At 46.3% G+C, this 22,226-nt stretch overlaps 1 protein-coding gene across 1 annotated transcript in view; it reads right to left on the bottom strand.

Annotated features, from left to right (window-relative positions):
* ARHGAP23 (Rho GTPase activating protein 23) overlaps positions 1-5,846 on the bottom strand; it is a 192,751-nt gene extending 186,905 nt beyond the window's left edge. The window contains exon 1 of the mRNA XM_030220800.1: positions 5,764-5,846. The gene's annotated coding sequence lies outside the window, so the exon portion shown is untranslated. The remainder of the gene's footprint in view (positions 1-5,763) is intronic.
* Between the last annotated feature and the right edge of the window lie 16,380 nt (positions 5,847-22,226).

Raw genomic sequence — 22,226 nt, 5'->3', positions numbered from 1 at the left:
ACTACACCAGGAGGGGGGTGAGAAGAAACACTGGCTCCACGGGAGGGGGGGGGGGGCGGGGCGCTGCCAAAACAAGTTGGCTTAGCGTGTCACTGTTCCTACTTTCCAACCTGGGCTGCTTGAAAGAAGAATATGTAGCACCAGCCTTGTTTTAGTTTTCCTAACAGGGATACTGATGTTCTAGAACTCACTGCAAATATTTACAGTACTGCCTTTTCTGAGGTTTTAGAAGTTGGTGCTGTTAATCTAGTCAAATAAAATAAACATTCCACATGAGACAGACAGAAATATGGAATCATTACGGATAGAAATTCCAGGTGTGAAGGGAAGGAGTATTCTTGTAGGGCTGTACTACCATTCGCTGGGAAAGAACAGATGTATGAAGAAATGTTTACAGAGATTAGGAAAGCTAGCAAATTGGGTAACGCTATAATAATGGGCAATTTCAATTAACCCAATATTGACTGGATAAATGTTACATCAGGGAGTGCCATGGAGATAAGTCTAGATGTAATAAACAACCAATTCTTGGTGCAGCTCATCTAGGAACAGACAAGAGGGGGAGCCATTTTGGATCTGGTCCTCGGTGGCGTGCAGGGCATAGTGCAACAGGTGTCTGTGTTGGGTCCTTTTAACATCAGCAAAATTCGCCCTTTCCTCTCAGAGCACACCACCCGTACTCTCGTCCACGCTCTCATTACCTCTCGCCTTGACTACTGCAACATACTCCTCACTGGCCTCCCACTTAGCCATCTAGCCCCCCTTCAATCCGTTCAGAACTCTGCTGCACGTCTTATATTCCGCCTGAACCGATATAATCATATCACCCCTCTCCTCAGGTCACTTCACTGGCTTCCGATCAGATACCGCATACAGTTCAAGCTTCTCCTTCTTACCTACAAATGCACTCAGTCTGCAACCCCTCATTACCTCTCTACCCTCATTTCCCCATACGTTCCCGCCCGTAACCTCCGCTCACAGGACAAATCCCTCCTCTCAGTACCCTTCTCCACCACCGCCAACTCCAGGCTCCGCTCATTCTGCCTCGCCTCACCCTATGCTTGGAATAAACTTCCTGAGCCCTTACGCCAAGCCCCCTCCCTACCCATCTTCAAATCTTTGCTCAAAGCCCACCTCTTCAATTTTACTTTCGGCACCTAACCTTTATACCTTTCAGGAAATCTAGACTGCCCCAATTTGACTGACTGTACATTTGTCCTTTAGATTGTAAGCTCCTGTGAGCAGGGACTGTCCTTCTATGTTAAATTGTACAGCGCTGCGTAACCCTAGTAGCGCTTTAGAAATGTCAAGTAGTAGTAGTCCTCTGGGAAACTGATCATAACATGATCAAGTTTTGCTACCATCTGGGATGAACCCGCAAAAGAAATCTACTGTAGCTGCATTTAATTTTCGGAAGAGCAACTGTAATAAAATGAGAAAATTTAAAAGAAACTAAAAGGATCGGCTGCTATGGTTAGGACAGTAAATCAGGCATGGACGTTATTCAAACATACCATCTTGGAAGCCCAGTCCAAATGCATTTCACATATTTGCAAAGGTGAAAAGAAGAGAAAACGTCAGGTGAAGTAAAAGAGACCATTACAGCCAAAAGATTGTCCTTCAAAGAATGGAAAAAGGACCCAAATGAAGACAATAAGAAGCAACGTAAGCACGTCAGATGCAAGCATTCATAAAGAAGGCTATAAGAGAATATGAAGAGAAACTTGCAGCAGAGGCTAAAACTCGCAGTAACAACGTTTTCTGGTGCATCAAAAAAAAGAAAGCCTGGGAGGAAATGCGTGGGACTGTTAGATCACAAAGGAGCAAAAGGGGAGCTCAGGGAGGACAAGGCCATAGTGGAGGAACTGAATGAATAATTTACTTCTGTCTTTACAGAAGAAGATGTAAGAGATCTGCCTGTACTGGAAATGGTTTTCAAGGGTGATAAAGCGGAGGAACTGAAAGAAATCTCGGTAAACCTGGAAAATGTACTGAACCAAATTGACAAAATTAAAGATTAGTAAATCACCTGGACCAGATTACATACTTCCAAGGGTACTCAAAGAACTCAAGCATGAAATTGCTGATCTGCTGTTAGTAATATGTAACCTGTCGTTAAAATCGTCCGTAGTACCTGAAGATTGGAGGGTGGCCAATGTGACGCCGATTCTTTAAAAAGGGTGCTAGGGGTGATCTGGGAAATTAAAGACCAGTAAGCCTGACGTTGGTACCAGGCAAAATAGTGGAAACTATTATAAATAACAAAATTATAGAACACGTAGAACAATATGGTTTAACAGGACAGAGTCAACATGAGTTCAACCAAGGGAAGTCTTGCCTCATCAAATTTGCTTCATTGATTTGAAGGCGTGAATAAACATGTAGATAAAGGTGAGCCGGTTGATGTAGTGTATCTAGAAAGCTCTTGATAAAGTTCCTCATAAGAAACTCCTGAGAAAATTGAAGAGTCATGGGATAGGAAGGAAGGTTCTGGCGTAGATTAGGAATTGGTTATTGGACAGAAAACAGAAAGTAAGGTTAAATGGTCATTTCTCTCAATGGAGGAGGGTGAACAGTGGAGTGCCGCAGGGATCTGTACTGAGACCGGTACTATTTAACATATTTATAAATGATATGGAAATCGGAACGATGAGTGACGTGATCAGATGATACAAAACTATTCAAGATTGTTAAAACACATGAGGACTGTGAAATATTGCAGGAAGACTGAAAAAGCTAGAAGAATGGTCTAAGGTTTGGCAATTAAAATTCAATGCGAAGAAATGCAAAGTGATGCACTTAGGAAGCAGAAATCCAAGAGAGGCGTACGTGTTAGGCGGTGAGAGTCTGCTAGGTACGGATGGGGAGAGGGATCTTGGGGTGATAGTATCTGAGGATCTGAAGGCGATGAAACAGTGCGACAAGGCGGTGGCCGTAGCTAGAAGGTTACTAGGCTGTATAGAGAGAAGTGTGACCAGCAGAAGAAAAGAGGTGTTGATGCCCCTGTACAAGTCATTGGTGAGGCCCCACCTGGAGTATTGTGTTCAGTTTTGGAGGCCGTATCTTGCTAAGGATGTAAAAAGAATTGAAGCGGTGCAAAGAAAAGCTACGAGGATGGTATGGGATTTGCGTTACAAGACGTATGAGGAGAGACTTGCGGACCTGAACATGTATACCCTGGAAGAAAGAAGAAACAGGGGTGATATGATACAGACGTTCAAATATTTGAAAGGTATTAATCCGCAAACAAACCTTTTTCGGAGATGGGAAGGCGGTAGAACGAGAGGGCATGAAATGAGATTGAAGGGGGCAGACTCAAGAAGAATGTCAGGAAGTATTTTTTCACGGAGGAGGGTGGTGGATGCTTGGAATGCCCTCCCGCGGGAGGTGGTGGAGATGAAAACGGTAACGGAATTCAAACATGCGTTGGGATAAACATAAGGAATCCTGTGCAGAAGGAAGGGATCCTCAGGAGCTTAGCCTAGAATGGGTGGCAGAGCTGGTGGTTGGGAGGCGGGGCTAGTGCTGGGCAGACTTATACGGTCTGTGCCAGAGCTGGTGGTGGGAGGCGGGACTGGTAGTTGGGAGGCGGGGATAGTGCTGGGCAGACTTATAGGGTCTGTGCCAGAGCTGGTGGTTGGGAGGTGGGGTTGGTGGTTGGGAGGCGGGGATAGGGCTGGCCAGACTTATACGGTCTGTGCACTGAAGTGGACAGTACAAATAAAAAAGTAGCACATATGAATTTATCTTCTTGGGCAGACTGGATGGACCGTGCAGGTCTTTTTCTGCCGTCATCTACTATGTTTATGACCTTAGGAAATTGGAAGACTGGGCATCCAAATGGCAGATGAATTTTAATGTGGACAAATGCAAGGTGATACACGTTGGAAAGAATAATCTGAATCATAGTTACCTGACACTAAGGTCCACCTTGGGGGTCAGCGCTCAAGAAAAGATCTGGGTGGTGTTGTAGATAATACGCTGAAATCTTCTGCTCACTGTGCGGCGGCGGCAGCCAAAAAAGCAAACAGGATGCAAGGAATTATTAAAAAAAGGGATGGTGAATAAGACCAAAAATACTAATAATACCTCTGTACTCTCTCCATGGTGCGTCCGCACCTGAGTATTGCGTTCAGTTCTGGTCGCCATGTCTCAAAAAGATATAGCGGAATTAGAAAAGGTTCAAAGAAGAGCAATCTAAATGATAAAGGGATTGGAGCTCCTCTCGTATGAGGGAAGGCTTAAAGAGATTAGGGCTCTTCAGCTTGGAAAAGAGACGGATGAGGGGAGATATGACTGAGGTCTACAAAATCCTGTGTGGTGTAGAATACTCGCTCCAAAAGTACAAAGACTAGGGGACACTCGTAGAAGTTATATGGAAATACTTTTAAAACAAAAAGGCTATATTTTTCACTCAACAAATAGTTAAGCACTAGAACTCTTTTGCCGGAGCATGTGGTAACTGGGTTTAAAAACGGTTGGACAAAAGTCCACAGTCTGCTATTGACACAGACATGGGGAAGCAACTGCTTGCCCTAGGATTTGTAGTATGGAGTGTTGACAAGATTTGGGTTTCTGCCAGGTACTTGTGACCTGGCTTGGCACTGTTTGGAACAGGTGTGTAGCTACGTGGGGCCACGGAGGCCTGGGCCCCCGGAGATTTCGTCCTGGACCCCCCTGCCGACAACCCCTCGACCCCCCCTCCCCGCGGACAACCCCATCCCCGCCATCGACGTGGGCTACCAACCCCTGCCAGCTGAGGTCCTCTTGCTTCCCGCGGAAGGCTTTGTCTGTTTCTGGCGTTAGACTCACAGAACAGAACGAAGCCTTGCAGATCAAGGTTCGTTCTGTTTCAGTGAGTCTGACGTCCTGCACGTTACAGAACGAAGCTTGCGCAGGAAGCAAGAGGATCTCGGCTGGCGGGGATTGGGGTCCCTCGCCAGCAAAGGCAGGCAACGACCGGCCGCGGCGGGGGAGGGCTGGTGACCGAGGGGGGGGGTTTGAGGAAGGGTCGTCGCAAGGTGGTGGTGGTGGTGGCGGCGGTGTCGGCAATGGCGGGGGGGGGGCTAAAATGTGCCCCCTAACCTGGGCTCTGGACCCCCCTCCCGACGAAGTCTAGCTACGCCCCGGTTTGGAAAACAGAATACTGGGCTAGTTGGACCATTGCTCGACCAGTATGGTTAGTCTTATGTAATGGTAGTTTTGCTAAAGGTCCTGGGTGACTTTTTTTTCATGGAGGTTTGTGTTATTTCATATATACCTGGTAATGAGAAAGTTTATATTGCTATGACTGAGAACACACTACAATCATTACTTTGTGTGGTAAGTTTTATGCGGACATGAAAGGCTATTGATGCTTTAACAGTTCTTTAAATTTATCTATTCAAACATTCTAAATATTCTATTTTATCCCACTATATACAGTATAAAGCCATTCTCATCAGGATCACTCTCCCCGTTACTACCGTCTGCCTGAAAAACCTTTCCTTGTGTACTATTTATAAACTGTCTAAAAATACTGTTTTCTTGAGCAAATGTGAAGCAGTCGGCAGAGATGCAACAAAATCCCAACTTATGAGCGAGATTCACCTTTACCATGCAATATACAAAATCAAAATGCACAACACCTAATCTTGCAAAGGAAAACATCAGTAGCTGGGCGCGCCACTGCCACACCCCTGCCATCCCATACAACCATCCCTACCCTATCCTATGTTCCGATGCACTATATTGGCCCGTGAAAAGCGTTTTACCCATTCCTACCTGCTCCATGCTGCTTTCTCCGCGCACCCTCAATGCTGCGGGCTCAGAGAACCATCGCTGGCTCGCGGTACAGGCGCCTACTACTACTACTAACTACTACTACTCCCTCCCCCGCCATCTCTCCAGCAGTAGCACCCAGAACCGCGGAATAAGTCAGCGGACCTGCTGAGGCTTGCACGCCGCCGCCCCCCATGCCTAAACCGTGTCACGTGACGTCCACCTCCCATCTGGATGGGGTGGGGGATGGGCTGCTTTCCCCTTCCCAATCCAGCCGCGTTTCGGCTAGAGGCGGGATTTTTATTTTACGGTCACCTGTAGCTCCCGCCGGGAGCCGGGTGCTAGCTGCTAACTGCTAGGCTGAACCGCGTCCGCCCATGCGCATCAACACGGATTAGAAGCAAGCAGAAGAAAGCAAGATAGAAATACTGCTGCTAGGAATGGACGCTATGAGAGCAACCTCTTCGGCAGTGGCGGCGACTAGCACGAGAAAGACTTTTAAAATGAACGAGGAGAGGGAGGCTTTGAGAGAAGCCTGTGTGAATAGAGCGTTCAAAGTGAAACACCCCCCCTCCCCCGAGGTTTGAAAGTGTTGAAAATTGACAACTCCTTTAGACAGTTTTCTGTTAATTTACAGAAGGATGGCAGTATTACTCCATTCATTCAATCTGAAAGCAACACTCTTAACTGACACCATAGCACAGATGCCGAGAGTAGCCCATCCCAAAATTGGAGATTACTACTACGATGCTAGAAAATGCTGGAGGTATTTCTCAGGTGCCCCAGCCAAGTCACCAGCTCTAGTAAGATTCCAAAAACTGCCATGTTCTTCTATTCGGTGCATTAACATTAAAAATATTTTTCTAACTTTATATTATATTTTATTTTAAATATATTATATAATATATTTATTTTTATATTGTCTGTTCACTTGTCTCATAGATTGTAGCTTCCTTGAGCAGGGACCGTCCCTCTATGTCAAAATTGTACAGCGCTGCGTAACCCTAGTAGCGCTTTAGAAATGTTAAGTAGTAGTAGTAGTAGTATTCTGGCACATTTATTTTTCTCATTATTTTGGTCACAGGCTCTGGTTTCTTGCTGTCCTCTGCCTTTTCTTAACTCTGTCCAGAGTTCTCTGCCAGTTTGGCATTTCTTCTCTCCATGTCCACCACCCAGCTTCCCTCTGTCCAATATATTGAGCATCCCTATTCTTGCCCAGTCCAGTCAGGAGCATTGCCAGACACCCAATTTTGGGTGGGCCTAGGCCCAAGATGGGTGGGCAGAAGAACTCTGCAATTCCAACAAGTGATTTGGGTTCTCCCTTGGTCGCCTGCATGCCATATGGAGGCATATTTTCAAAGCATTTTGGGAGGCTAAGTTCCATAGGTTTCTATGGACTTTGAGAGGCTAAGTGCTTTGAAAATATGCCTCATGGTCTCTCAAATATCCCCCTCCCCTGCATACCTTGTAAACAGCAGATTTTCACCGGCAGCAAGCAACAGCTAATACACACTGCTCATGCTGGCCCCACAGCCTTCCCTCTGATGCAACCTCCTGTTTCTGCATAGGTGGGAATATATCAGAGGGAAGGCTATGGGGCCAGTGCAAGCAGTATGTATCAGTCGCTGCTCACTGCAGGCTAAGATCTGCTACTTAAAAGGTATGCAGGCAGGACAGTTGGGAGTTTTCGGCTAGTGGGGCTTGGGGATCCCTGCCAGCCACATCGTAGGTATGTTGCTACTGGGTGGGCCTGGGCCCACCCTTGGCTACGCCACTGGGTCCAGTATCACCCTTCTGTGTCTTTATCATTGGAGGAGTAGCCTAGTGGTTAGTGCAGTGGACTTTGATCCAGGGGAACTGGGTTCAATTCCCACTGCAGCTCCTTGTTACTGTGGCCAAGTCACTTAACCCTCCATTGCCCCCGGTACAAAATAAGTACCATGAATATATGTGAAACCGCGTTGAATGTAGTTGCAAAATAACCACAGAAAGGGTGGTAGTAGTCAAGTCCCATTTCCCTTTATCTCTCTGGTCCTAACTGCCCCTCCATCCAGCATTGTTCCCTGTATTCCCTAGTCCTATCCCTCCCCCTTCCAGCATATTCCTTCACTTCCCCCCCCCCCCCCCCCCAGAATCCAACATATCGCCTTTCCCTTTCCCTTCTTCCTGCCCAATAATTCAGCAAGTATTCTCTCTTCTCTTGGCCTTCCCCACCCAGGAATTGATCAAGTAGCCCTCTCCTCTGGCCTGCCCGCGAGGTCATTTATGCTCTGCTCTTTCCAGTGCCTATCCCTCCCTCTTGCACCTTTGCTTTCAGGTCCCACCATCATTTCCAATTCCCCACCCCAGCAGGTCCAGTATCTCTCCTTCTTGCTTCTGGTACAGGTGCTGGCTTAATTTCCAATTCCGACCACCACCAAGACAGGTCTAGTATCCCCTCTTGCTCCCACCACTGCAGTCCTAGCTTCATTTCCAATCTCCCCCCTCCACCACACCCACCCACACTGATCCAGCATCTCTCCCTCTTTCCCCTGTGCGCACAGGTCCTGCCATTTCCTTCCTCTCCCTCCTCCTCCTCCCCCCCCCCCCCCAAAAAAAAAACAAGTTCACTACCTCTTCCTCTCTCTCTCCACCAAAGGTCCCAATCAGTATAGCTCTCCCCCCTCCCCCCTAGCCCAAACACCCCCACCCACCCCTTCTCTTTTAAGCTTACCCTAGATTAGCAATACTGACAACAGGCCACCTTGGGCTAATCTACCAGGCAGGCCTTCCCGCCTAACTCTGCTACCTGCAAAGGGAAGGCCATACAGACTGGATCAAGGGATCCTGTTTTCGGTACTAGTGCTGCTGACCATCTACAGAAAGTTTTAGAAGACTGGGGAGAGGTGGGAATATAAGGGATGTAAAGAGCCAATGCTACAAAGCAAGAAACTTTGGCCTGTGAACTTGAATAGGTGATCATATGTATGTGACTTGGCAAAATGTTAAGTGTTAAGTACAGTAGACATCATCTCACCCTGCACACAATAAGGGGGAGGGGGGGGGTCAGCTTCTATGTCTGATACTGTCCAGGTTAACAACAGGTGACACTATTGTGCCTAAAGAGTTGTATGTTTGTTTTAACTACTGTCCAATAAGTGTATATTCCACCAGTTAACTGACATTTCGCTTCTTCATTCTGTGATATTCTAATTGTTTCTGCTTTATTCATTGTGTAAATAAAAATCTTTATTAATTTTTATCAGCTTCTTGTTTCAGGTTTAATAATATAAACAGAAAGAAAAGAGTTGAGCTCAGCATTGCTCATTAAGATACATGGCAATTAGCCCACAATTTTGAGTGCTCTATAAAAAAAAAAATAATAATAATATTTGCAGATCTGTGCCTTACCACTAGGTGATGATTATTATTTAGTCCTATACACCACTAAGGGTCAGTCTACTAAAGAAAGCATTACAATCAATTAAATCCCTTATTCCATATCATCATGCTGATCAATCCATAGACTGGTGGGTTGTGTCCATCTACCAGCAGGTGGAGATAGAGAGCAAACTTTTGCCTCCCTATATGTGGTCATGTGCTGCCGGAAACTCCTCAGTATGTTCTGTATCTCAGCAGGTGGTGGTCACACACAGCAGCAGCTCTGGCTAGGCCTCCAAGCCTAATTTTTAGGTTTTATTGAGTGCCTGGGGTTGAGGGCTCTTCTTGAGCAAGTGCAAACCTGGTGGCGCCAGGTCCCTCCTTTTCTCCCCCCTCCCGCTGGCTCCGTTTAAAAAAAAAAAAAAATTTTGAACGTCCTTAAATGCGCTTATTTCGACGTTTATTTAAACGTTTATTGCAGCTACTCACTGGGACACCAGGTCGTTACAGCTCGGAGCGGAAAGCAGGTAATTTTTACCTTTTTATAGCAGGCAGGGGGTTCCCCGATTGATCTCCACGTGGCCTATGGCGTCGGAGGGCGAGGGCGCAAAGAGTCGCTCCCCGGATCGCTTGTGCGCTTCTAGAGGGGATGCGGGGGTCTTAAAGTCTGATTCGCCCTTGTTGGGTGACAGTTTCGTGACCGATGAGTGTCCCGGTCCTTCCTCCGGTGTGGCGGTTTTTCCCGCCATAAACGCCCATCCCCCGCTGCTCACCTCCGCCATCTTGGCCGGCCACGCGGCTCGGACGGCTTCTTCTTGGGCCGCCCTTGAGGTGGGAGACGTTAATGCCATGAACGCCCTTAATTTGGGCGACGGCACAAAAGCAGCTAAACTTAAGCGCCGTTCTTCCCGCGCGGCTCCTTCGCGGAGTGTCGCGCCGGACGCCATTTTGGATGCGCAGCATGTCTCTCCCCCGCTCTTGCGAGCGCCGGTTGAGAGTGCGTCTAGGGCTGTAGCCCAGGCTGCGGAAGTGCACAGTCTGGGGGGTTTCTCCCCCGAGTTTGTTTTGCTGCTGCATCAGGCCTTCCTTATGCAAAACGCTGCCCCTGCTCCCTCGTCTGGTAAAGAGGTTGAGGCCCCCGGAGGTAAACGCCCTCGGGTTGATTCCCAGGCCTTGGAGGACTTTGTCTCCTCCGATGTAGATGAGGGCAGCGTTTCTGAGTTCTCCCAACGGTCCTTTGCGGATTCCTTGGAGGAGACGGATCCCCGCTCGGATGGAGCGGATGACCCCTCTGCAGCGCGGCTCTTTAGCTCAGAGGATTTGCCCAACCTGTTAGTGCAGGCCATGGGCATTTTGAAGATTTCCTCTCCGGAGGACGTCTCTCCCTCAGCCCCTGTTGGTTCTGCCATTATGCTGGGGACGAAGCGCCCGCCTAGAACCTTCCACGTGCATGATGCCATGCACACCTTAATTTCGGCTCAGTGGGATGTCCCGGAAGCGAGCCTTAAAGTGGCTAGGGCTATGTCCCGCCTCTATCCTTTGCCTGAAAGTGAACGTGAGGCCTATCTGTGGCCTACCGTGGATTCTTTAATCACTGCGGTGACTAAGAAAACGGCGTTGCCGGTGGAAGGTGGCACGGCCCTAAAGGACGCCCAAGACAGAAGATTGGAGGCGGCCTTAAGGTCGTCCTTTGAGGCGGCTGCTTTAAGTTTGCAGGCCTCAATTTGCGGCTCTTATGTGGCCAGGGCGTGCCTGACTATGGTGCAGCGGGCTTCCCCCTCGGATCATTCCTTGAGGGCTGATTGGCCGGCCCTGGAATCGGGCTTGGCCTATTTGGCAGACTTGCTGTTTGATGTCTTGAGGGCCTCAGCTAAAGGCATGGCTTAGACAATCTCTGCGCGGCGGTGGCTTTGGCTGAAGCATTGGTCTGCTGAACACGCCTCTAAATCCCGCCTGGCTAAATTGCCTTTTAAAGGCAAGCTGCTGTTTGGGGTCGAGCTGGACAAAATCGTGACCGATCTCGGCACGTCTAAGGGCAAGAAGTTACCAGAGGTCAGGGCTCGGGCTAGTACTCGCCCCGGTACCTCCAGAGGACGGTTTCAGGAAGCCCGTCGGTACCGCCCGGGCAGGTCGGGCTCTTCTGCCTCCTCTTCCTTCAAGAGGAACTTCTCCCCCAAGCAGCATTCCTTTCGCAGAGACCGCCGTCCCGGAGGTGCTCCCTCCAGTCCTCCCCCAGGGTCTCGTACCCAATGACGGGGCCTTGGTCCACCCCCCAGTGCAGATTGGAGGACGGCTGTCCTCGTTTCTGGGCGAGTGGACCACAATAACTTCAGACGCTTGGGTGCTGGAAGTCATCAGAGACGGCTACAAGCTAGAGTTCTGCCGACCCTTAAGAGACGGGTTTGTACTCTCTCCCTGCAAGTCTCCGGTCAAAGCTGTGGCAGTGCAGCAGACCTTGGACAATCTGATCCGCCTGGGTGCGGTCGTTCCGGTGCCAGAAAATCAGCTTGGCAAGGGACGTTACTCCATTTACTTTGTGGTACCAAAGAAAGGAGGTTCTGTACGGCCTATCCTCGACCTCAAAGGGGTCAATCGGGCCTTGAAAGTTCGGCACTTTCGCATGGAGACTCTCCGCTCTGTTATAGCAGCAGTGAAGGCAGGGGAGTACCTGGCATCCTTGGACATCAAGGAAGCGTACTTGCATATTCCCATCTGGCCTCCTCATCAACGCTTTCTGCGTTTTGCAGTACTGGGCCGACACTTCCAGTTCAGAGCCCTCCTGTTCGGGTTGGCTACTGATCCGCGGACCTTCTCCAAAGTAATGGTGGTCATCGCGGCCTTCCTGAGGAAGGAAGGAGTACAAGTCCATCCTTATCTGGACGACTGGTTGATCCGAGCCACCTCTTATGCAGAGTGCGGCAAAGCTGTGAACCGGGTGGTTGCTCTTTTGAGCTCCCTGGGGTGGATCATCAACTGGGAGAAAAGCCAGCTGCGCCCAACTCAGTCCCTGGAGTATCTGGGAGTTCGATTCGACACCCAAGTGGGCAGAGTGTTCCTGCCAGACAATCGGATTGTCAAGCTTCAGGCTCAGGTGGACCAGTTCCTAGTAGCCTCTCCTCTTCGGGCTTGGGACTATGTGCAGCTGTTGGGCTCTATGACGGCCACGATGGAAGTAGTGCCCTGGGCCAGGGCTCATATGAGACCACTACAACACTCTCTGCTGCAGCGCTGGACTCCGATGTCGGAGGATTATGCTGTGCGCCTTCCCTTGGACCCAGCAGTGCGCAAGGCGCTGAGCTGGTGGACGCAGACAGACAAGTTGTCTGCAGGAATGCCTCTGGTGACCCCGGAGTGGATTGTCGTCACGACGGACGCCTCTTTGTCGGGCTGGGGAGCCCACTGCTTGGGAAGGACAGCGCAGGGGCTCTGGTCTCCTGCAGAGGCAAAGTGGTCTATCAACCTCCTGGAACTCAGAGCCATTCGGTTGGCGCTTTTGGAGTTCATCCCGGTACTGGCGTTGAAGCCAGTACGGGTCCTGTCGGACAATGCCACTGCTGTGGCCTATGTCAACCGCCAGGGAGGTACCAAGAGCGCCCCTCTAGCCAAGGAGGCCATGAATCTATGCCAGTGGGCGGAAGCGAACCTGGAACAGCTGTCAGCGGCCCACATTGCCGGAGTCATGAATGTCAAGGCGGACTTTCTCAGTCGCCATACCTTGGAGCCCGGAGAGTGGCAGCTATCTGCTCAGGCGTTCTTGGGCATCACGAAGCGCTGGGGCCAGCCGAGCCTAGATCTGATGGCGTCATCGGCCAATTGCCAAGTGCCGCGCTTTTTCAGCAGAGGACGGGACCCTCGATCCCTGGGAGTAGATGCTCTTCTCCAACAGTGGCCGACACAAGAGCTCCTCTATGTGTTCCCGCCCTGGCCCATGTTGGGCAGGGTGCTAGACCGGGTGGCAAAGCATCCGGGCCGGGTAATCCTGGTGGGTCCGGATTGGCCCAGACGTCCCTGGTATGCGGACTTGATCAGGCTCTCAGTCGACGATCCTCTGCGGCTGCCAGTGGAGCAGGGTCTGTTACATCAGGGTCCCGTGGTGATGGAGGATCCCTCCCCCTTTGGTCTTACGGCCTGGCTATTGAGCGGCAGCGTCTGAGGAAGAAGGGCTTCTCAGACAAGGTCATCGCCACTATGCTGAGAGCGAGGAAGCGCTCTACTTCTACTGCTTACGCCAGGGTTTGGCATACCTTTGCAGCGTGGTGTGAAGCAGGCTCATGTTCTCCATTCACTGCTCCAATTTCTTCAGTGTTGGCATTCCTGCAAGAAGGTCTGGAGAAAGGCCTGTCGCTCAGTTCCCTTAAAGTCCAGGTAGCGGCCCTGGCTTGCTTCAGGGGCCGCCTGAAGGGTGCTTCCCTGACTTCGCAGCCAGATGTGGTGCGTTTTCTCAAGGGAGTTAATCACCTGCGCCCTCCTCTGCACTCGGTGGTGCCTGCGTGGAATCTCAACCTGGTGCTAAGAGCATTACAGAAGCCGCCTTTTGAACCCTTGTCGAGGGCATCTCTGAAAGACCTGACGTTGAAAGCAGTCTTTTTGGTGGCTATCACTTCAGCCAGAAGAGTTTCCGAGCTCCAGGCACTCTCATGTCGAGAGCCTTTTCTGCAGTTCACTGAGGCAGGAGTGACTATTCGCACAGTGCCTTCCTTCCTGCCCAAGATTGTTTCTCGCTTCCATGTGAATCAGCAGCTCTGTCTCCCTTCATTTCGTAGGGAGGACTACCCAGAGGAATACTCTGCTCTTAAATATCTGGATGTGAGACGAGTCATCATCAGATATTTGGAAGTGACCAATGATTTCCGGAAGTCGGATCATCTGTTTGTCCTGTGTGCAGGTCCTCGTAAGGGTCTGCAGGCTGCTAAGCCTGCAGTGGCAAGATGGGTCAAGGAAGCCATTGCAGCGGCTTATGTGGCCGCGGGGAAGGTGCCGCCTATCCAGCTGAAGGCTCACTCCACTAGAGCTCAGGCGGCCTCGATGGCAGAGGCCGGCTCCGTCTCCTTGGAAGAGATATGCAAGGCGGCAACTTGGGCATCGGCCCATACATTCTCCAAGCATTACCGCTTGACTGTGGCGGCATGGGCGGAGGCCCGGTTTGGAGCTTCAGTGTTGAGGTCAGGGATTTCAATGTCCCGCCCTGGGTGAGTACTGCTTCGGTACATCCCACCAGTCTATGGATTGATCAGCATGATGATATGGAAGGTAAAATTATGTATCATACCTGATAATTTTCTTTCCATTAATCATAGCTGATCAATCCATAGTCCCTCCCAGATATCTGTATTGTTTATATTCTGGTTGCATTTCAGGTTCAAGTTTAGTCTTCAGTTCCTGTTCAGGAGGACTTCGTGTTCAAGTTTTTCAATGGATTCTTCAAGAGTTGAGACGAATTTGTGTTACAGTGAGCTGCTGCATTCCTCTCCCCTCCGTTTTACGGGGCTGGATTGAGACTTAAATTCTGCCGGCACTCCCTCCCGCTTCGTGCGGCTGTAGGGCAGCTTTGTACCCTTCCCGCTTCGGCGGTGTTAGGGTCAGTCAGCTCCTCCCGCGGTTGCGGTTGCAGGATAAGACAGATCCCCCCGCATCGGCGGGTGTGGTGTCCCTCCCCCGCTCCGCGGGGATGAGCTGGACGGATTCCCCTCCCCCACTTGTGTGGGGATGAGCTGGGTTAATTCCCCTCCCCCGTTTCGGCGGTGGTGAGCTGGGCAGAGTGTCCCTTTGTGGGTGTAATTCTCTAAGTGCTGAGTCCTGCGGATGGAGCTTTGATATCGACATACTGAGGAGTTTCCGGCAGCACATGACCACATATAGGGAGGCAAAAGTTTGCTCTCTATCTCCACCTGCTGGTAGATGGACACAACCCACCAGTCTATGGATTGATCAGCTATGATTAATGGAAAGAAAATTATCAGGTATGATACATAATTTTACCTTTTGTAGACTAGTCCCTAGCAGTGCATCACAACACACCACTAGGAGGTCAGGTGCTGCCATTTTGGATCACAGCAGTGCCAGAGGTGGAAAGGGAAAATTGATATATTGCCTTTCTGTGGTGTTTTGCAACTACATTCAAAGTGGTTTACATATATACAGGTACTTATTTTGTACCTGGGGCAATGGAGGGTTAGGTGACTTGCCCACAGTCACAGGGAGCTGCAGTGGGAATTGAACCCAGTTCCCCAGGATCAAGGTCTGCTGCATTAACCAGTAGGCTACTCCTCCACTCAAGTGAATAGGCATTGCTCCTGCCTGGCCAGTCTTTGAAGTGAGGCAGCTGAGAAAGGAGGGGGTAACACTAGAACCCAGGAATATTTTGGGCTTTCTGTGTTTGTTTTTTTAAGGTCAGAGTAGGACTGGGGGCCACCATGGACTGTTAGTCACTATTTTTAGGTAGGATTGCTGGGACAAGGGTGGGTAGCAGTCAAGTTCTGAGGTGAGGGACAGTGGTCAGGTCATGAGGAGGGGTATGTTGGTCAATGAGGAAAGCTGCCAGGTGGTCAGGCTGATGGGTTCCTAATGCATTTCAGATGTAGCAATATTTTTTTTAAACCAGCTGGTGCAGTAGATGATCAGTACACATCTTTACATTGTTGTGGCTTACTAAAAAGTCTACCGCACGAGACAACATCAGCACTGGGACCATTGTACAGCCACTAACAAGCATGAAGACTGCTCATTAACCACACCAGTAAGGCCCACAGTCACTTTGTGCATCAGCACCCTAGTAAGGTAGCTAACACAGTAATTACCACTAGAGGCAGGAGACCTTGTTGATGCCTTTCTTGAAATATGAAAATCATTTTAAATAATACTAGCAGAAGCAGTAGATAATGATTTACTTACTACTACTTATCAATTCTAAAGCGCTACTAGACGTACGCAGCGCTGTACACTTGAACATGAAGAGACTGTCCCTGCTTGACAGAGCTTACAATCTAATTAGGACAAACAAGAGATAAGGGAATATTAAAGTGAGGAAGATAAAATAAGGGTTCTGAACAAGTGAGTAAGGGTTAGGAGTTAAAACCAGCATCAAAAACGTGGGCTTTTAGCTTAGATTTGAAGACGGTCAGAGATGGAGCTTGATGTACTGGCTCAGGAAGTCTATTCCAGGCATATGGTGCAGCAAGATAAAAGGAACGGAGTCTGGAGTTAGCAGTGGAGGAGAAGGGTGCAGATAAGAGATATTTACCCAGTGACCAGAGTTCCCAGGGAAGAATGTAGGGAGAGGTGAGAGTGGAGAGGTACTGAGGAGCTGCAGAGTGAATGCAATTATAGGTCAATAAGAGGAGTTTGAACTGTATGCGGAAACGGATAGGAAGCCAGTGAAGTGACTTGAGGAGAGGGCTAATATGAGCATAACGTAGTCGTACAGCAGAATTTAAAACAGATTGAAGAGGAGAGAGATGTCTAAGTGGGAGACCTGTGAGAAGCAAGTTGCAATAGTCTAAGCGAGAGGTGATAAGAGTGTGGATTTACTTGGTTATATCTGCATGACACATTTGCCAGGTAAAGCACAACACACAAGACTTATAAATACTGATTTACTCTCACGTATTTATACCCTTTAGGAATCTGAACATGTCATTCAACCATCTTTATCCCCCCCCAGTGCAAGAGCACAAAGTATACTGATGTGAAAAAAAATATATACAAAGACCAGTAATGAATAAAGTGTGAAGATACCCCTGCTATTTTGTAAACTTGATTCCAAATAAAGACAATAGAAATGAAAGGGTATTGTTTCTGCTGTCCTCTGCCTCTCTTACATTTCAAATGCATCTAGAGAAGGGGTTTTCAACCCACTCCTCAGGTAGTTCTAGCCAGGTTTTCAGGATACCTACAATGAATGTATGAATGAGACAATTTTGCATGTAGTGCCTCCATTGCATACAAATCAATCCATGCATATTCATTATGGATATGTGGAAAAACAGACTGGCTTGGTGTGTCCTGAGGACTGGGTCGAGAACACCTGATCTAGAGGAATTGGGATATTCATTGAAAAAAAAAAGGGGGGGGAAGGACCCTTTTCCAAGCCTCAGAAAGTTGGGAATCCTGTTCACTGTTTGCACAGTTGTTAACAGGTCATAGAAAATGTGATTCCTGAAAAATATCAGAGAACCGTAATGTGCCCCTTAGGCTGTATATAGATCTTTTCAATTTCAACATTTTTCTTTAAGTTATGTCCAATAAAAAAGGAATCTTATTTTCTTTTCCATGTTTTATTTCTATTGATTAACATTTTTCTTTACAACCTCATAATTTAAAAGGCCTCAGTCAAGCTACATTACCCTTTGAAAAAATTATTTTTTTGGGGGGGGGGGAGGTAACTTTAAAGGGTTAATTTCCAAATTATATCACTTCCTCACATTCATGGGTAAAAGGCAGAGAGATCTAAGACCTTTAAACAGGGAATCTTTTGGATCCATTTATGGGAATCTTTGTTTAAATACTCAGTTTATGCTACTTTGTTAATTACACAGCTACAACTTATTTAGGGATTATATTACCTCTAAATGTTTTTGAACAGGGCTTAGACAATTCAGATCTTTGCTGGAAGAACTATGGAGAAGTTGGCCCCTTTTTTATTTTGCACCTTTGGTGGGAATCTCCTTGTATTCAAAGTTTTTGGAAGCAAATTCAATTCTTCTTAAAACAAATTACACAAATTTCTGTACCATTTAATTTAAACCTTATGTTACTTGGGTGTTGATATTCAAACTACCATCCCTTCAACATATAAACAGATAACAACAGGACAACTGTTAGCTGTTACATCTGTCATAGCCAGGGCATGGAAAGGTTCTGTCATCTATCACAAAATGGCTTGGTAAGGTTTGGATGATTTACAAGACTGAAAAATTAACATCTGAACTGAAATTATAGAAGGGCTAGAATCCCTTTCTGCTTTAAATAACAAATGTGTAAAGGTGTTAGATTTGATATGTGCCTGCCTTCCGTTTAGATATGATCTCATTTTCTATTTTATTTACTGTTAAGGGCTTTGTAATATTTTTGACTCGGAGTGATGCACTTACTACATGAATAAAAAAGATTTGAAAACACAAAGACGACCAACCACTAATTCTGTTGATCAAGGCAGTCTGACAGCAAAAAATGTATTTGATATACTGCCAAGTCATAATAAAATGACTAAGCAGTTCACAAAACAAAGACAAAAATCACTAAATGGCTAGGAGTCAGAGTAAGCTTAAGTTACAATTTATGAATCAAAACCAATATAATCAGAGAACAAAAAAACTACCATTTAAACTGCTAAGAAAACAAAAGAAAGGGAGGGAAGTGGCCCAAGTAGACAAGACTTAGGGAAAGAAGCAGCAATTAGACTAATCACAAATGCTCGCCGACTCCTGCAATGTAGGCCAAAAGGAAAACTTGAATAAAGTATTCTTTAAAGCATCTTAAATGCCATAAAAGTTGGTCAGCTTTGATAGTAAGAAAGCTTTTGATACGGTTTCTGAGCCTTATCTCTGGGAGGACTTTACGGCACTTCAGTTTTGGGGGAAGAATTTTAGATTGGTTTCAATTATTATACTGTGCACTGATGGCTCAAGTCAGTTAATGGCATTGGTCTAGATTGTTTCCAATTAAATGGGCTGGTGACCAGATAAAATCTCTTGGTCTACATGCTCTGTAATGCTCATCACAATTGTATACTCAATGTCACACACCCCTCCCCAGTTGAAAACTAGCAAAAATTTATGCTGGCAGTTGCAGATTTTATCAATCTCCCTATACAGGTGGGGGGGGGGGGGGGGGGGGGGGGGGTGGGGAGGATACAGGTAATAATGATCCTGTTACTCAAATGGATTTATCTGCCATTCATTCTAAAGCCTAATGATCTTGCAAGGGGGAATAAAGTGAAAAGGCTTTTCTTTTTGTTGGGGGAGGGGGGACCTAGACTGGGGCTTAGACAGATGCAAATTTTAAAGGGTGAAGAGGGACTTGGACTCCCCAATCTCCGGGCTTATTGTCTAGCATGTCATTTGCAGTTTACCATGGATTGGCTTTTTGTCGCTTCTGAGTTTTGCAATGTGATTTTAGAAAGTGCTATAGGGGAAAGCTGAAGCGAAGTCAAGATGGTGGCGTGATCAGTGGGAGTGTTACTCAAGAAGGTTTGCTGCAGCTATGTGTTTCCTCTTTGGTTTCTGAGCTATGCCTCACACAAAGCATAAGGGAGTACTGAAGCCTGGGACCTCTGCGAGCTTCATTTTTACTCTGGTGTAGCAAACTATTGAGCGTTATGCGACCGTCACCCCTACCTTGTCCAGAGTTGAGCCCGTTGATTTTCCTGGCAGAGGAGTATTGGAGAATCTGGGCCTTGAGATATCCTTTTCTCCTCTGGTCTGCAATCCTCTCCCATGTCCAGTGGAAGCGAAGAGGGTAGTAGTGGCAGGACTAACTATGGAAGTCATTGTAAAGCTGTCAAAGGGAAACCCCCCTCGGAAGGTCATCACTGCTGAGATCTCACTCATGGGAGGAAGTGAGACAACTTTGCCCAAGTGGAGTTTCACTTGAGGGGGTATGGCGGGTTTTTGATGAAGATGTCAGCATCATTTGTCCAAGACCTCTTTGGAGGTAACACTGCTTGTAAATATGATAGATACTTTATCAAAAAGTGTTGATTAAGTTAAAATGGACTTTGTAACAAGTTAAAGAAGAAGTGAAATCAGTACAGGAACTATCATCTTCCTTGGTCAAAGATAATAATTTGATGATATATAAGAAATTAGAATTTTTTGAAAATTATAATCGTAGATTAAATCTACGCTTGTTTAACTTTCTAAGATTTATAGGATTAACCCCGTTGGATGCCTTTAAAAAATATATGGCTGAGATTTTTAAATATACCCCTGAACATATTCCACTTTTGAATAAAGTCTATTATCTTCCTTCTTCCTTGAAACTTTGGGTGAAAGTCCTATTGAGGAGGAGGGATGTATACCTGTAGATTCTCTGAGAAATAATGTCCCTGTTAATGAAAACAATACAAAAACTGCAGATAACAGTCCTATAGTTGGAAATATTCCTTTGATAAAAGAAGTTAATAAGAAAAAATTGAAGATCAAGTTAATGAGCCAAATTTAGAAAGTAGTTTGGATTTGGATAATCTGTCAGCATTTCTAGAGAACTCTATTTGTGATGTTGTGGAAAGATCAACATTATTGGCTGTGTTTGTATTTGAACAAGATTTGAATGCTTTGTTAAGATTGTATTTTAGGAGATCTCGTGAGCTCTTTTTTTTGGTTAAAAGGTCTGGATTTATCCAGATGTGACAAAAACCACTCAAGAAAGGAGGAAAGCTTTTCTTTCCTATCGACCGACCACAGGTTAAAGAGTTGGGAGCTTAATTTATGTTGAGCTACCCTCGTAAATGTTTGATAAAGTACCTTTGAGTTAAATGTCTTTTTTGTACCAGAGCAGTTTAAGTCTTTTTTTGGACATGAAACGGATCTCCATAGTCCCAGAAACTTTTTATAAGCAGAATTAAGTAATATAGGTGGGATATGGATATCATGCAACAGCTTTTTCTTTTTAATTTTATTCCTTTTATACTCTCCTCATATAATTTTCTCTGCCCCGTTATGGTAGTCTAATTAAGAGCTTACATATTTTTTTCCTTAATGATTAATTTTCCTATAACTTTTCTTATTGTAATTTTTGCTTTGAGTTGCTTAAAACAAGTGTTGTTACTTGTGTATTATGGTTTTTTTTTTTCAAATGTCATAAAAAAAATTATTATAGGGGGGCCATTTGGCATTGTCTTATCTTTCACACACAAAGGTAACCACATTGCCCTGTGCCTTAATGTATTTATTGCATTTATAGCCCACCTATCAACTAAGCAGGTAACAAACACACATAATTAAAAATACATAAACAAAAACAGACAACTTCAAACACTAGATCTCAGTTCTTAATCCCATAGTCACATCAAGCATATACCTGCACAAACAGCCGCATTTTCAGCTTCTTTCTAAATTCAAATATCGATGAAAAAATACAAACATTGCCTGGCAAGTTGTTCCATAGAAGAGGTCCAAATATGGATAGCGCATTGTCACAGGTATCAAAATAGCGTACCCTTGCTAGAGAAGACTGCACCAGTTGCCGAGTTCCACCTTTCTCAAGGAGCAAACCAGATCATAAAGTCTCACGATTTGTTGTTCTGCCCCCATATTCATGAATTACAAAATTAGATTGTGAACCCTCCAATCTTCTGGTACCATGCTTGATTTTAAAGATAAATTACACATTACTAACAATAGCTCTGCAAGTTCATTTTTCAATTCTATCAGTACTCTGGGATGAATACCATTCGGTCCAGGTGATTTGCTACTCTTCAATTTGTCAAATTGCGCCATTACATCTTCCAGGTTTATAGAGATTTCAATCAGTTTCTCTGTCAGCTTTGAATACCATTTCTGGCACCAGTATCTCTCCCAAATCTTCCTCGGTGAAGACCGAAGCAAATAATTAATTTAATCTTTGTCTTCCCTGAGTGCCCTTTTTACCTCTCAGTCATCTAGCAGTCTAACTGATTCTTTTGCCAGCTTCTTGCTTTTAATATACCTAAAAACGTTTTTAGTATGTGTTTTTGCCTCCAACGCAATTTTTTTTTCAAAGTTCCTCTTTGCCTTCCTTATCAGCACTTTGCATTTGACTTCCCATTCTTTATGTATGCTGTTTCTCATTATTTTCATTCGGATCCTTCTTCCATTTTCTGAAGTATTTTCTTTTAGCTCTAATAGCTTCCTTCACCTCACTTTGTAACCATGCCGGCTGTTGCTTGGCCTTCCTTGCTCCTTTTTTTAATACATGGAATGTAACTGGCCTGGGCTTCCAGGATGGTATTTTTGAACAAAATTCACGCCTGATGTACATTTTTAACCTTTGCAGCTGCTCATTTAAGATTTTTTTTTTCACTGGTCTTCTCATTTTATCATAGTCTCCTTTTTTAAAATTAAATGCTAATGTATTGGATTTCCTGTGTGTACTTACTCCAGAGCCGATATCAAGTCTGATCATAATAT

The sequence above is a fragment of the Microcaecilia unicolor genome, chromosome 12 (assembly GCF_901765095.1).
Source record: "Microcaecilia unicolor chromosome 12, aMicUni1.1, whole genome shotgun sequence".
In the NCBI taxonomy this organism is placed as follows: domain Eukaryota; kingdom Metazoa; phylum Chordata; class Amphibia; order Gymnophiona; family Siphonopidae; genus Microcaecilia; species Microcaecilia unicolor.
The sequence above is the reverse complement of the archived record's forward strand: the minus strand, read 5'-3'. Positions and strand labels throughout refer to the sequence as shown.